At 37.9% G+C, this 13,686-nt stretch overlaps 1 protein-coding gene across 5 annotated transcripts in view; it reads right to left on the bottom strand.

Moving 5' to 3' along the window:
* Positions 1–13,686, bottom strand: part of neo1b (neogenin 1b) — a 256,016-nt gene that overhangs the window by 19,422 nt on the left and 222,908 nt on the right. The gene's annotated exons all lie outside the window — the stretch shown is intronic.

Below are 13,686 nucleotides of genomic sequence, written 5' to 3' on the forward strand. Positions count from 1 at the left end.
TATGTATTAATATCTGAATTTTTATTTTATTTTTTATTTACTATTGTTTTTGTAATTTGCTTAGGGTATTTTTTTAAATTATATATATATTGCCTAACTAAAATAACTCATAGCCTATCATATTACATTTCTCATATTAGCCTATTATATTGCCCACCTGCACATCCCAGCTGATATACAATGTAGTCTTGATTTGGGGGTCACTCTGCGTTTGAAAGGGTTTTAAATCTTCTAAATCAAGTAAAATGACTCAAAATCAAGTAATTTTCGCATGCCAAAGTCAACTTTAAACATATACAATGTCATGTCCAAACAGCAAAATTGTGTCCAGTGAAAATGCTGAGTGGCTAGTAACTTTGGAAAACCACTAGCCACAGTGGCTGGTGAGCAAAAAAGTTAATGTCAAGCCCTGTATATATATCAAAATGTCCATCGCATGAACACTGTCGGTTATGGCTTAAGTGTACGTAAACACTTAAGCCATATGTATTTATTAGGGGTTCAAGCACGAAGTGCTGAACACCTATTGTATTTGTGCTGATTTTTATTATTATTATTATTATTATTATTAGGGGTTCAAGCACGAAGTGCTGAACACCTATTGTATTTGTGCTGATTTTTAGGGGTTCAAGCACGAAGTGCTGAAACCCTATTGTAATTGTACTGATTTTTATTATTATTATTATTATTATTAGGGGTTCAAGCACGAAGTGCTGAACACCTATTGTATTTGTGCTGATTTTTATTATTATTATTAGGGGTTCAAGCACGAAGTGCTGAAACACTATTGTAATTGTTAGGGTTTTTATTATTATTATTATTCTCCCCTAAAACGCATCGTGCAGACCAAACCGTAAGGGCTAGAGACTTGACACTTTGCCACATGGTAGCCCAAAAATCGAGGAGAGCTTATCAAATTATGACCCCGATTGGCCAATAGGGGGCGCTACAGCAATCAAAAGCGCGAAATGGCTCATAACTCCTAAACGGTTTAGTCCACACTCAAGTGCCTTATATCATTGGAAAGCTGAGACCATGGCGAACAAAACGTATATCTCCGATTTTATTTCCGTCTGGAAAAATTTTCCGCCATTTTGAATTTTGTCGAAAAACTACTTTTGCGAACTAGTCCCTGGTTTTTTGACCAATCGGAACCAAACCAGTGCCAAAATGTTTTCTGTAGTCTGAAAATCAATATTCATTGAAAAAAAGTTGAAATTTCGATTCACGGAAGATAAGGGGATTCAAAATGGACGCTCAGGGCGGAGCCTATTTTACTAAAAAGACTATAACTCAATAATGAAATGAGATATCTTCACCAAACTTGGTACACATGTGTATGGGGTCAATTTGAGGTCACGATAAAAAAATCGCGACGATTGGCCACTTGGTGGCGCAATAATGTGAAAAAAACCTGCAAATAGCTATAACCATGCGACTGCTACTCCGATTTACCTGAAAATTGGTATGCAGTGTCTTGGCCCAAGGTAGCATGTATGTCTCTGAGGATATTGGCGTATCTCAAAAAACATGGCCGCCATCGGCCAATGAAGTTTGAGCACCTATTAGACAAGGTTATCGGAGGCCGATCGGAACGAAACTCGGTGGGCATGTTTGACTCATGGTCCTAGAGGTCTGTAAGAATTTTGAAAGAAATCGGCCACTAGTTGGCGCTAACAAGTTTTATGGCTCTGTAATCACGTGGTGTTGCACACATCCACAAAATATGCATATCATATGATAGATCTCCTCATGCTGAACAACTTTGCCTCTAGAACCATTGCTGTCAATCAAAGCATTAATTCAATTTTTGTAATTATGTTAAAAACCTACTTTTGCGAACTAGTCCCTGGTTTTTTGCCCGATCGGAACCAAACCAGTCTAGGATAATTCTCTAGACTCTCTAGATCAATAATCTTTGAAAAAAAGTTAAACTTTTACATTTGGATGGCTATAAACGGGCCATTTAAAAAAAAGCCATGGCAAAATACACTCAAAAGCCTATAAATCCTAAGGTAAAACTCAAAACTTCACGAAAATTGTTGGGTATATGTGGCATAACATGCTGATGAAGCATGCAATGTTTTAAAGAGATCGGACTATAGGTGGCGCTATAACTGTTAAAAAGCTTTAAAAACCATGCATTCCCTATAGTAAATTGCCTATATTGACTATAAATGGACTTTTCCATCTATTATTTCAGTGTTTAAAATCTTGCCAAATAAAACTTAATGTCTTTAATGCCTCTGTGCTTTAAAGGCCTTAAAGGCTTGAACCCCGTTAAATGCTGCTTGCAGCTTTAATTATTATTATTATTATTATTATTCTCCGATAAAACGCATCGTGCAGACCAAACCGTAAGGGCTAGAGACTTGAAACTTTACCCGAAGGTAGTCCAAAAATCGAGGAGAGGTTATCAAATTATGAGCCAGATTGGCCTATAGGTGGCGCTATAGCAATCAATTGCGAGAAAGGGCTCATAACTCCTAAACCGTTTGGTCCACACTCAAGTGTCTTATATCATTGGAAAGCTGAGTCCTTGGCGAACAAAACGTATATCTCCGATTTTATTTCCGTCATGAAAAATTTTCCGCCATTTTGAATTTTGTTGAAAATCTACTTTTGAGAACTAGTCCCTGGTTTTTTGACCGATCGGAACCAAACCAAGGTCAAAATGTTCTCTGGTGTCTAATTATAAATATTTATCAAAAAAAACATTGAAATTTTGATTCATGATTGCTAAGGGGCTTCAAAATGGACGTTCAGGGCGGAGCCTATTTTACTAAAAAGGCTATAACTCAAGAAGGAAATGAGATATCTTCACCAAACTTGGTACACATGTGTAAGGGCTCAGTCTTTGGTCACGTTAAAAATATCGCGACAATTGGCCACTTGGTGGCGCTATAACATGAAAAAAACACAAAAACGGCTATAACCACAGGACCGCTAGTCCGATTGACTTGAAAATTGGTATGCGGTGTCGTGGCCCAAGGTACCATGTATGTCTATGAGGACATTGGCGTATCTCAAAAAACATGGCCGCCATAGGCCAATGAAATTTGAGCACCTATTATGTTTATGGCTCTGTAATCACGTGGTGTTGCATACATCCGCAAAATATGCATATCATATGATAGATCTCCTCATGTTGAACAACTTTGCCTCTAGGGCCATTGCTGTCAATCAAATCGTTAATTAAATATTCATAATTATGTTAAAAACCTACTTTTGTGAACTTGACCCTGGTTTTTTGCCCGATCAGAACCAAACAAGTCTAAGACAGTTCTCTGGACTCTCTAGATCAATAACTATCAAAAAAAAGTTGAACTTTTGCATTTGGATGGCTATAACAGGGCCATTTAAAAAAGAGGCGTGGCAAAATACACTCAAATGCCTATAAATCCTAAGGGGAAACTCAAAACTTCACGAAAATCGTTGGGTATATGTGGCATCACATGGTGATGAAGCATGCAATGTTTTAAAGAGATCGGACTATAGGTGGCGCTATAACTGTGAAAAAGCTATAAAAACCATGCATTTCCTATGGTAAATTGCCTATATTGGCTGTAAATGGACTTTTCCATCTATTATTTTAGTGTTTAAAACCTTGCTAAATAAAACTTAGTGTCTTTAATGCCTATGTGCTTAAAAGGCCTTAAAGGCTTGAACCCCGCTAAATGCTGCTAGCAGCTTTAATTATTATTATTATTATTATTATTCTGCCGTAAAACTCATCGTGCAGACCAAACCGTAAATGCTAGAGACTTCGAACTTTGTCAATAGGTAGTCCAAAAATCGAGGAGAGGTTATCAAATTATGAGCCAGATTGGCCAATAGGTGGCGCTACAGCAACCAAAAACGCGAAATGGCTCATAACTCTTAAACCGTTGCTCCTAAGGGTCAAGTGTCTTATATCATTGGAAAGCTGAGACCTTGGCGAACAAAACGTATATCTCCGATTTCATTTCCGGTATGCAAATTTTTCCGCCATTTTGAATTTTGTCAAAAACCTACTTTTGCGAACTAGTCCCTGGTTTTTTGACATATCAGAACCAAACCAGTGCCAAAATGTTCTCTCTAGACTGAGTATCAATAATTATCAAAAAAAAGTTGAAATTTTGACTCATGAACGAAAAGGGGCGTGGAAATGTACATTTAAGGCGGAGCCTATTTTACTAAAGAGGCTATAACTCCAGCAAGAAATGAGATATCTTCACCAAACTTGGTACACATGTTTATGGGCTCAGTTTTTGGTCATAATAAAAAAATCGCGACGATTGGCCACTTGGTGGCGCTATAACATGGAAAAAACACAAAAAGGGCTATAACCACGCGACCGCTAGTCTGATTGACTTGAAAATTGGTAAGCAGTGTCTTGGCCCAAGGTACCATGTCTGTCTATGAGAACATTGGCGTATCTAAAAAAACATGGCCGCCATCGGCCAATGAAATTTGAGCACCTATTAGACAGGTTTAACGGAGGTCGACCAGAACGAAACTCAGTAGGCATGTTTGACTCATGGTCCTAGAGGTCTGTAAGAATTTTGAAAGAAATCGGCCACTAGTTGGCGCTAACGAGTTTTATGGCTCTGCAATCACGTGGTGTTGCACACATCGGCAAAATATGCATATCATATGATAGAACTCCTCATGTTGAACAACTTTGCCTCTAAAACCATTTTGGTCAATCAAATTGTTAAATAAATATTTGCAATAATGTTAAAAACCTACTTTTGCGAACTAGTCCCTGGTTTTTTGCGCAATCAGAACCAAACCAGTCTAGGACAATTCTCTGGACTCTCTAGATCAATAATTATCAAAAAAAAGTTGATTTCTTGCATTTGGATGGCTATAACAGAGCCATTTAGAAAAGAGGCGTGGCAAAATACACTCAAAAGCCTATAAATCCTAAGAGGAAACTCAAAACTTCACGAAAATTGTTGGGTATATGTGGCATAACATGTTGAAGACACATGCAATGTTTTATGGAGATCGGAGTATAGGGGGCGCTATAAGTGTTAAAAAGCTTTGAAAACCATGTATTCCCTATGGTGAATTGCCTGTAAATGGTATTTTCCATCTCTGTAATCAGGTGGGGTTAAAACAGCCACATAATATGCATATATTATGATAGATCTTCTCATACTGAACAACTTTGCCTCTAAACTAGTCCTAGGTTTTTTGCCTGATCGGAACCAAACCACAGCAGTATGATTATCTGCACTCTCCTGATCAATTCATATTTAGACTTTATAAAGTCACTATTATAATATTTAAAATCACATTTTGTCAGTTTATCACTTCATTTCACCTGATATCTCTCAAATTCATTCAGTGCTTAAAAACCTTTCATGCAAAAGGCGTCAAATGCTTAAAGACCTTAAATGGCTTGAACCCCGCTAAATGCTGCTCGCAGCTTTAATTATTATTATTATTATTATTATTATTATTATTCTCCGCTAAAACGCATCGTGCAGACCAAACCGTAAGAGCTGGAAATTTGAAACTTTGTCAGATGGTAGTACTCATGTTGGGGAGACCCTGAGAAGCTATGACCCCAATTGGCCCATAGGTGGCGCTATAGCAATCAATTGCGAGAAAAGGCTCATAACTCCTAAACCGTTTGGTCCACACTCAAGTGTCATATATCATTGGAAAGCTGAGTCCTTGGCGAACAAAATGTATATCTCAGATTTTATTTACAGTATGCAAATTTTTCCGCCATTTTGAATTTTATTGAAAACCTACTTTTGCAAACTAGTCCCTGGTTTTTTGACCGATCGGAACCAAACCAGTGTCAAAATGTTCTCTGGTCTCTGTTTATCAATAGTTATCAAAAAAAAGTTGAAATTTCGATTCATTTATGCTAATTGGCTTCAAAATGGACGTTCAGGGCGGAGCCTATTTTACTAAAAAGGCTATAACTCAAGAAGGAAATGAGATATCGTCACCAAACTTGGTACACATGTATATCGGCTCAATTTGAGGTCACGATAAAAAAATCGCGATGATTGGCCACTTGGTGGCGCTATAATGTGAAAAAAACATGAAAAGGGCTATAACCACGCGACCGCTAGTCCGATTGACCTGAAAATTGGTATGCAGTGTCTTGGTCCAAGGCCCCATGTACGTCTATGAGGACATTGGCGTATCTCAAAAAACATGGCCGCCATCGGCCAATGAAATTTGAGCACCTATTAGATGGGGTTAACAGAGGCCGATCGGAACGAAACTTGATGGGCATGTTTGACTCATGGTCCTAGAGGTCTGTAAGAATTTTGAAAGAAATCGGCCACTAGTTGGCGCTAACGAGTTTTATGGCTCTGAAATCACGTGTTTTTTCACGCATCCACAAAATATGCATATCATATGATAGATCTCCTCATGCTGAACAAATTTGCCTCTGGAACCATTGCTGTCAATCAAATCATTAATTAAATATTCACAATTATGTTAAAAACTTACTTTTGCAAACTAGTCCCTGGTTTTTTGACCGATCGGAACCAAACCAGTGTCAAAATGTTCTCTGGTCTCTGTTTATCAATAGTTATCGAAAAAAAGTTGAAATTTCCATTCATTTTTGCTAATTGGCTTCAAAATGGACGTTCAGGGCGGAGCCTATTTTACTAAAAAGGCTATAACTCAAGAAGGAAATGAGATATCGTCACCAAACTTGGTACACATGTATATCGGCTCAATTTGAGGTCACGATAAAAATATTGCGACGATTGGCCACTTGGTGGCGCTATAATGTGAAAAAAACATGAAAAGGGCTATAACCACGCGATCGCTAGTCCAGTTAACCTGAAAATTGGTATGCAGACATTGGCGTATCTCAAAAAACATGGCCGCCATCGGCCAATGAAATTTGAGCACCTATTAGACAAGGTTAACAGAGGCCGATCGGAACGAAACTTGGTGGGCATGTTTGACTCATGGTCCTAGAGGTCTGTAAGATTTTTGAAAGAAATCGGCCACTAGTTGGCGCTAACTCAAAAGGGAAGCTCAAAAATTCACGAAAATTGTTGGGTATATGTAGCATGACATGCTGATGAAGCATGAAAAGTTTTAAAGAGATCGGACTATAGGTGGCGCTATAACTGTTAAAAAGCTATAAAAACCATAAATTTTTTATGGTAAATTGCCTATATTGGCTGTAAATTGACTTTTCCATCTATTATTTCAGTGTTTAAAATCTTGCTAAATAAAACTTAATGTCTTTAATGCCTCAGTGCTTAAAAGGCCTTAAATGCTTGAACCCCGCTTAAATGCTGCTTGCAGCTTTAATTATTATTATTAGGGGTTCAAGCACGAAGTGCTGAAACCCTATTGTAATTGTACTGATTTTTATTATTATTATTATTCTCCGATAAAACGCATCGTGCAGACCAAACCGTAAGGGCTAGAGACTTGAAACTTTACCCGAAGGTAGTCCAAAAATCGAGGAGAGGTTATCAAATTATGAGCCAGATTGGCCTATAGGTGGCGCTATAGCAATCAATTGCGAGAAAGGGCTCATAACTCCTAAACCGTTTGGTCCACACTCAAGTGTCTTATATCATTGGAAAGCTGAGTCCTTGGCGAACAAAACGTATATCTCCGATTTTATTTCCGTCATGAAAAATTTTCCGCCATTTTGAATTTTGTTGAAAATCTACTTTTGAGAACTAGTCCCTGGTTTTTTGACCGATCGGAACCAAACCAAGGTCAAAATGTTCTCTGTTGTCTATTTATCAATAGTTATCAAAAAAAAATTGAAATTTCGATTCATTTTTGCTAAAGGGCTTCAAAATGGACGTTCAGGGCGGAGCCTATTTTACTAAAAAGGCTATAACTCAAAAAGGAAATGAGATATCTTCACCAAACTTGGTACACATGTGAATGGGCTCAGTTTTTGGTCACGATAAAAATATCGCGACAATTGGCCACTTGGTGGCGCTATAACATGAAAAAAACCCAAAAACGGCTATAACCACACGACCGCTAGTTCGATTGACTTGAAAATCGGTATGCGGTGTCGTGGCCCAAGGTACCATGTATGTCTATGAGGACATTGGCGTATCTCAAAAAACATGGCCGCCATAGGCCAATGAAATTTGAGCACCTATTATGTTTATGGCTCTGTAATCACGTGGTGTTGCATACATCCGCAAAATATGCATATCATATGATAGATCTCCTCATGTTGAACAACTTTGCCTCTAGGGCCATTGCTGTCAATCAAATCGTTAATTAAATATTCGTAATTATGTTAAAAACCTACTTTTGTGAACTTGACCCTGTTTTTTTGCCCGATCAGAACCAAACAAGTCTAGGACAGTTGTCTGGACTCTCTAAAACAATAACTATCAAAAAAAAAGTTGAACTTTTGCATTTGGATGGCTATAACAGGGCCATTTAAAAAAGAGGCGTGGCAAAACACAGTCAAATGCCTATAAATCCTAAGGGGAAACTCAAAACTTCACGAAAATCGTTGGGTACATGTGGCATAACATGCTGATGAAGCATGCAATGTTTTAAAGAGATCGGACTATAGGTGGCGCTATAACTGTGAAAAAAGCTATAAAAACCATGCATTTCCTACGGTAAATTGCCTATATTGGCTGTAAATGGACTTTTCCATCTATTATTTTCGTGTTTAAAACCTTGCTAAATAAAACTTAATGTCTTTAATGCCTATGTGCTTAAAAGGCCTTAAAGGCTTGAACCCCGCTAAATGCTGCTTGCAGCTTTAATTATTATTATTATTATTCTGCCGTAAAACTCATCGTGCAGACCAAACCGTAAGGGCTAGAGACTTGAAACTTTGTCAATAGGTAGTCCAAAAATCGAGGAAAGGTTATCAAATTATGAGCCAGATTGGCCAATAGGTGGCGCTATAGCAATCAATTGCGCAAAAGGGCTCATAACTCCTAAACCGTTTGGTCCACACTCAAGTGTCTTATATCATTGGAAAGCTGAGACCTTGGCGAACAAAACGTATATCTCCGATTTCATTTCCGTCATGAAAATTTTTCCGCCATTTTGAATTTTGTCAAAAACCTACTTTTGCGAACTAGTCCCTGGTTTTTTGACATATCGGAACCAAACCAGTGCCAAAATGTTCTGTCTAGTCTGAATATCAATAATTATCAAAAAAAAGTTGAAATTTTGAATCATGAACGAAAAGGGGCGTGGAAATGTACATTTAAGGCGGAGCCTATTTTACTAAAGAGGCTATAACTCCAGCAAGAAATGAGATATATTCACCAAACTTGGTACACATGTTTATGGGCTCAGTCTTTGGTCACGATAAAAAAATCGCGACGATTGGCCACTTGGTGGCGCTATAACATGGAAAAAACACAAAAAGGGCTATAACCACGCAACCGCTAGTCCGATTGACTTGAAAATTGGTAAGCAGTGTCTTGGCCCAAGGTACCATGTCTGTCTATGAGAACATTGGCGTATCTCAAAAAACATGGCCGCCATCGGCCAATGAAATTTGAGCACCTATTAGACAGGGTTAACGGAGGTCGATCGGAACAAAACTCAGTGGGCATGTTTAACTCATGGTCCTAGAGGTCTGTAAGAATTTTGAAAGAAATCGGCCACTAGTTGGCGCTAACGAGTTTTATGGCTCTGAAATCACGTGGTGTTGCACACATCGGCAAAATATGCATATCATATGATAGATCTCCTCATGCTGAACAACTTTGCCTCTAGAACCATTTTTGGCAATGAAATCGTTAAATAAATATTTGCAATAATGTTAAAAACCTACTTTTGCGAACTAGTCCCTGTTTTTTTGCCCAATCAGAACCAAACCAGTCTAGGACAATTCTCTGGACTCTCTAGATCAATAATTATCAAAAAAAAGTTGATTTCTTGCATTTGGATGGCTATAACAGAGCCATTTAGAAAAGAGGTGTGGCAAAATACACTCAAAAGCCTATAAATCCTAAGGGGAAACTCAAAACTTCACGAAAATTGTTGGGTATATGTGGCATAACATGTTGAAGACACATGCAAAGTTTTATGGAGATCGGAGTATAGGGGGCGCTATAAGTGTTAAAAAGCTTTGAAAACCATGTATTCCCTCTGGTGAATTGCTTGTAAATTGTATTTTCCATCTCTGTAATCGCATATATTATGATAGATCTTCTCATACTGAACAACTTTGCCTCTATAACCAATACTGTCAATCAAATCTTTATTTAAATATTCACAATTATGTTAAAAACCTCGTTTTGCAAACTAGTCCTAGGTTTTTTGCCTGATAGGAACCAAACCACAGCAGTATGATTCTCTGCACTCTCCTGATCAATTCATATTTAGACTTTATAAAGTCACTATTATAATATTTAAAATCACATTTTGTCAGTTTATCACTTCATTTCACCTGATATCTCTCAAATTCATTCAGTGCTTAAAAGCCTTTCATGCAAAAGGTGTCAAATGCTTAAAGACCTTAAATGGCTTGAACCCCGCTAAATGCTGCTCGCAGCTTTAATTAGGGGTTCAAGCACGAAGTGCTGAACACCTATTGTATTTGTGCTGATTTTTATTATTATTATTATTATTATTATTATTATTATTCTGCCGTAAAACTCATCGTGCAGACCAAACCGTAAATGCTAGAGACTTCAAACTTTGTCAATAGGTAGTCCAAAAATCGAGGAGAGGTTATCAAATTATGAGCCAGATTGGCCAATAGGTGGCGCTACAGCAACCAATAACGCGAAATGGCTCATAACTCCTAAACCGTTCATCCTAAGGGTCAAGTGTCTTATATCATTGGAAAGCTGAGACCATGACGAACAAAACGTATATCTCCGATTTCATTTCCGGTATGCAAATTTTTCCGCCATTTTGAATTTTGTCAAAAACCTACTTTTGCGAACTAGTCCCTGGTTTTTTGACATATCAGAACCAAACCAGTGCCAAAATGTTCTCTCTAGTCTCAATATCAATAATTATCAAAAAAAAGTTGAAATTTTGACTCATGAACGAAAAGGGGCGTGGAAATGTACATTTAAGGCGGAGCCTATTTTACTAAAGAGGCTATAACTCCAGCAAGAAATGAGATATCTTCACCAAACTTGGTACACATGTTTATGGGCTCAGTTTTTGGTCACGATAAAAAAATCGCGACGATTGGCCACTTGGTGGCGCTATAACATGGAAAAAACACAAAAAGGGCTATAACCACGCGACCGCTAGTCTGATTGACTTGAAAATTGGTAAGCAGTGTCTTGGCCCAAGGTACCATGTCTGTCTATGAGAACATTGGCGTATCTAAAAAAACATGGCCGCCATTGGCCAATGAAATTTGAGCACCTATTAGACAGGGTTAACGGAGGTCGACCAGAACGAAACTCAGTGGGCATGTTTGACTCATGGTCCTAGAGGTCTGTAAGAATTTTGAAAGAAATAGGCCACTAGTTGGCGCTAACGAGTTTTATGGCTCTGCAATCACGTGGTGTTGCACACATCGGCAAAATATGCATATCATATGATAGATCTCCTCATGTTGAACAACTTTGCCTCTAGAACCATTTCAGTCAATCAAATTGTTAAATAAATATTTGCAATAATGTTAAAAACCTACTTTTGCGAACTAGTCCCTGGTTTTTTGCGCAATCAGAACCAAACCAGTCTAGGACAATTCTCTGGACTCTCTAGATCAATAATTATCAAAAAAAAAGTTGATTTCTTGCATTTGGATGGCTATAACAGAGCCATTTAGAAAAGAGGCGTGGCAAAATACACTCAAAAGCCTATAAATCCTAAGAGGAAACTCAAAACTTCACGAAAATTGTTGGGTATATGTGGCATAACATGTTGAAGACACATGCAATGTTTTATGGAGATCGGAGTATAGGGGGCGCTATAAGTGTTAAAAAGCTTTGAAAACCATGTATTCCCTATGGTGATATGCCTGTAAATGGTATTTTCCATCTCTGTAATCAAGTGGGGTTAAAACAGCCACATAATATGCATATATTATGATAGATCTTCTCATACTGAACAACTTTGCCTCTAAACTAGTCCTAGGTTTTTTGCCTGATCGGAACCAAACCACAGCAGTATGATTCTCTGCACTCTCCTGATCAATTCATATTTAGACTTTATAAAGTCATTATTATAATATTTAAAATCACATTTTGTCAGTTTATCACTTCATTTCACCTGATATCTCTCAAATTCATTCAGTGCTTAAAAGCCTTTCATGCAAAAGGTGTCAAATGCTTAAAAACCTTAAATGGCTTGAACCCCGCTAAATGCTGCTCGCAGCTTTATTAGGGGTTCAAGCACGAAGTGCTTGAAAACCTATTGTTATTGTAAGGATTTTTATTATTATTATTTTTCTTCTCCCCTAAAACGCATCGTGCAGCCCAAACCGTAAGTGCTAGAGACTTGAAACTTTGCCAAAAGGTAGTCCAAAAATCGAGGAGAGGTTATCAAAGTATGAGCCCGATTGGCCAATAGGTGGCGCTATAGCGCAAAAAACAAAAAAAAAATACTATTTTGCTTATATCTCGAAAACCCATTGTCGCACATTCAAGTGTCTTACATCATTGGAATCCTTGGCTCAAGCCGAACAAAACGTATATCTCCGATTTCATTTCCGTCATGAAAATTTTTCCGCCATTTTGAATTTTGTTGAAAACCTACTTTTGCGAACTAGTCCCTGGTTTTTTGACCGATCGGAACCAAACCAGTGCCAAAATGTTCACTGTAGTCTTACTATTAATAATTATCGAAAAAAAGTTGAAATTTCGATTCACAGACGAAAAGGGGCGTGAAAATGTACATTGAAGGCGGAGCCTATTTTACTAAAGAGGCTATAACTCAAGAAAGAAATGAGATATCTTCACCAAACTTGGTACACATATGTAGGGACTCAATTTGAGGTCACGATAAAAATTTCGCGACGATTGGCCACTGGGTGGCGCTATAATGTGAAAAAAACATGAAAATAGCTATAACCACAAGACCGCTTGTCCGATTGACCTGAAAATTGGTATGCAGTGTCTTCGCCCAAGGTACCATGTATGTCTATGAGGACATTGGCGTATCTCAAAAAACATGGCCGCCATCGGCCAATGAATTCGAGCACCTATTAGACGGGGTTAACAGAGGCCGATCGGAACGAAACTTGATGGGCATGTTTGACTCATGGTCCTAGAGGTCTGTAAGAATTTTGAAAGAAATCGGCCACTAGTTGGCGCTAACGAGTTTTATGGCTCTGTAATCACGTGGTGTTGCACACATCTGCAAAATATGCATATTATTTGATAGAACTCCTCATGCTGAACAACTTTGCCTCTAGAACCATTGCTGTCAATCAAATCGTTAATTAAATATTTGCAATTATGTTAAAAACCTACTTTTGCAAACTAGTCCCTGGTTTTTTGCCCGATCGGAACCAAACTAGTCTAGGATAATTCTCTAGACTCTCTAGATCAATAATCATTGAAAAAAAAATGAACTTTTACATTTGGATGGCTATACTAGGGCCATTTAAAAAAGAGGCGTGGCAAAATACACTCAAAAACCTATAAATCCTAAGGGGAAACTCAAAACTTCACGAAAATTGTTGGGTATATGTGGCATAACATGCTGATGAAGCATGCAAAGTTTTAAAGAGATCGGACTATAGGTGGCGCTATAACTGTGAAAAAGCTTTAAAAACCATGCATT

This window comes from Pseudorasbora parva, chromosome 25, assembly GCF_024679245.1.
Source record: "Pseudorasbora parva isolate DD20220531a chromosome 25, ASM2467924v1, whole genome shotgun sequence".
NCBI classification, from domain to species: Eukaryota; Metazoa; Chordata; class Actinopteri; order Cypriniformes; family Gobionidae; genus Pseudorasbora; species Pseudorasbora parva.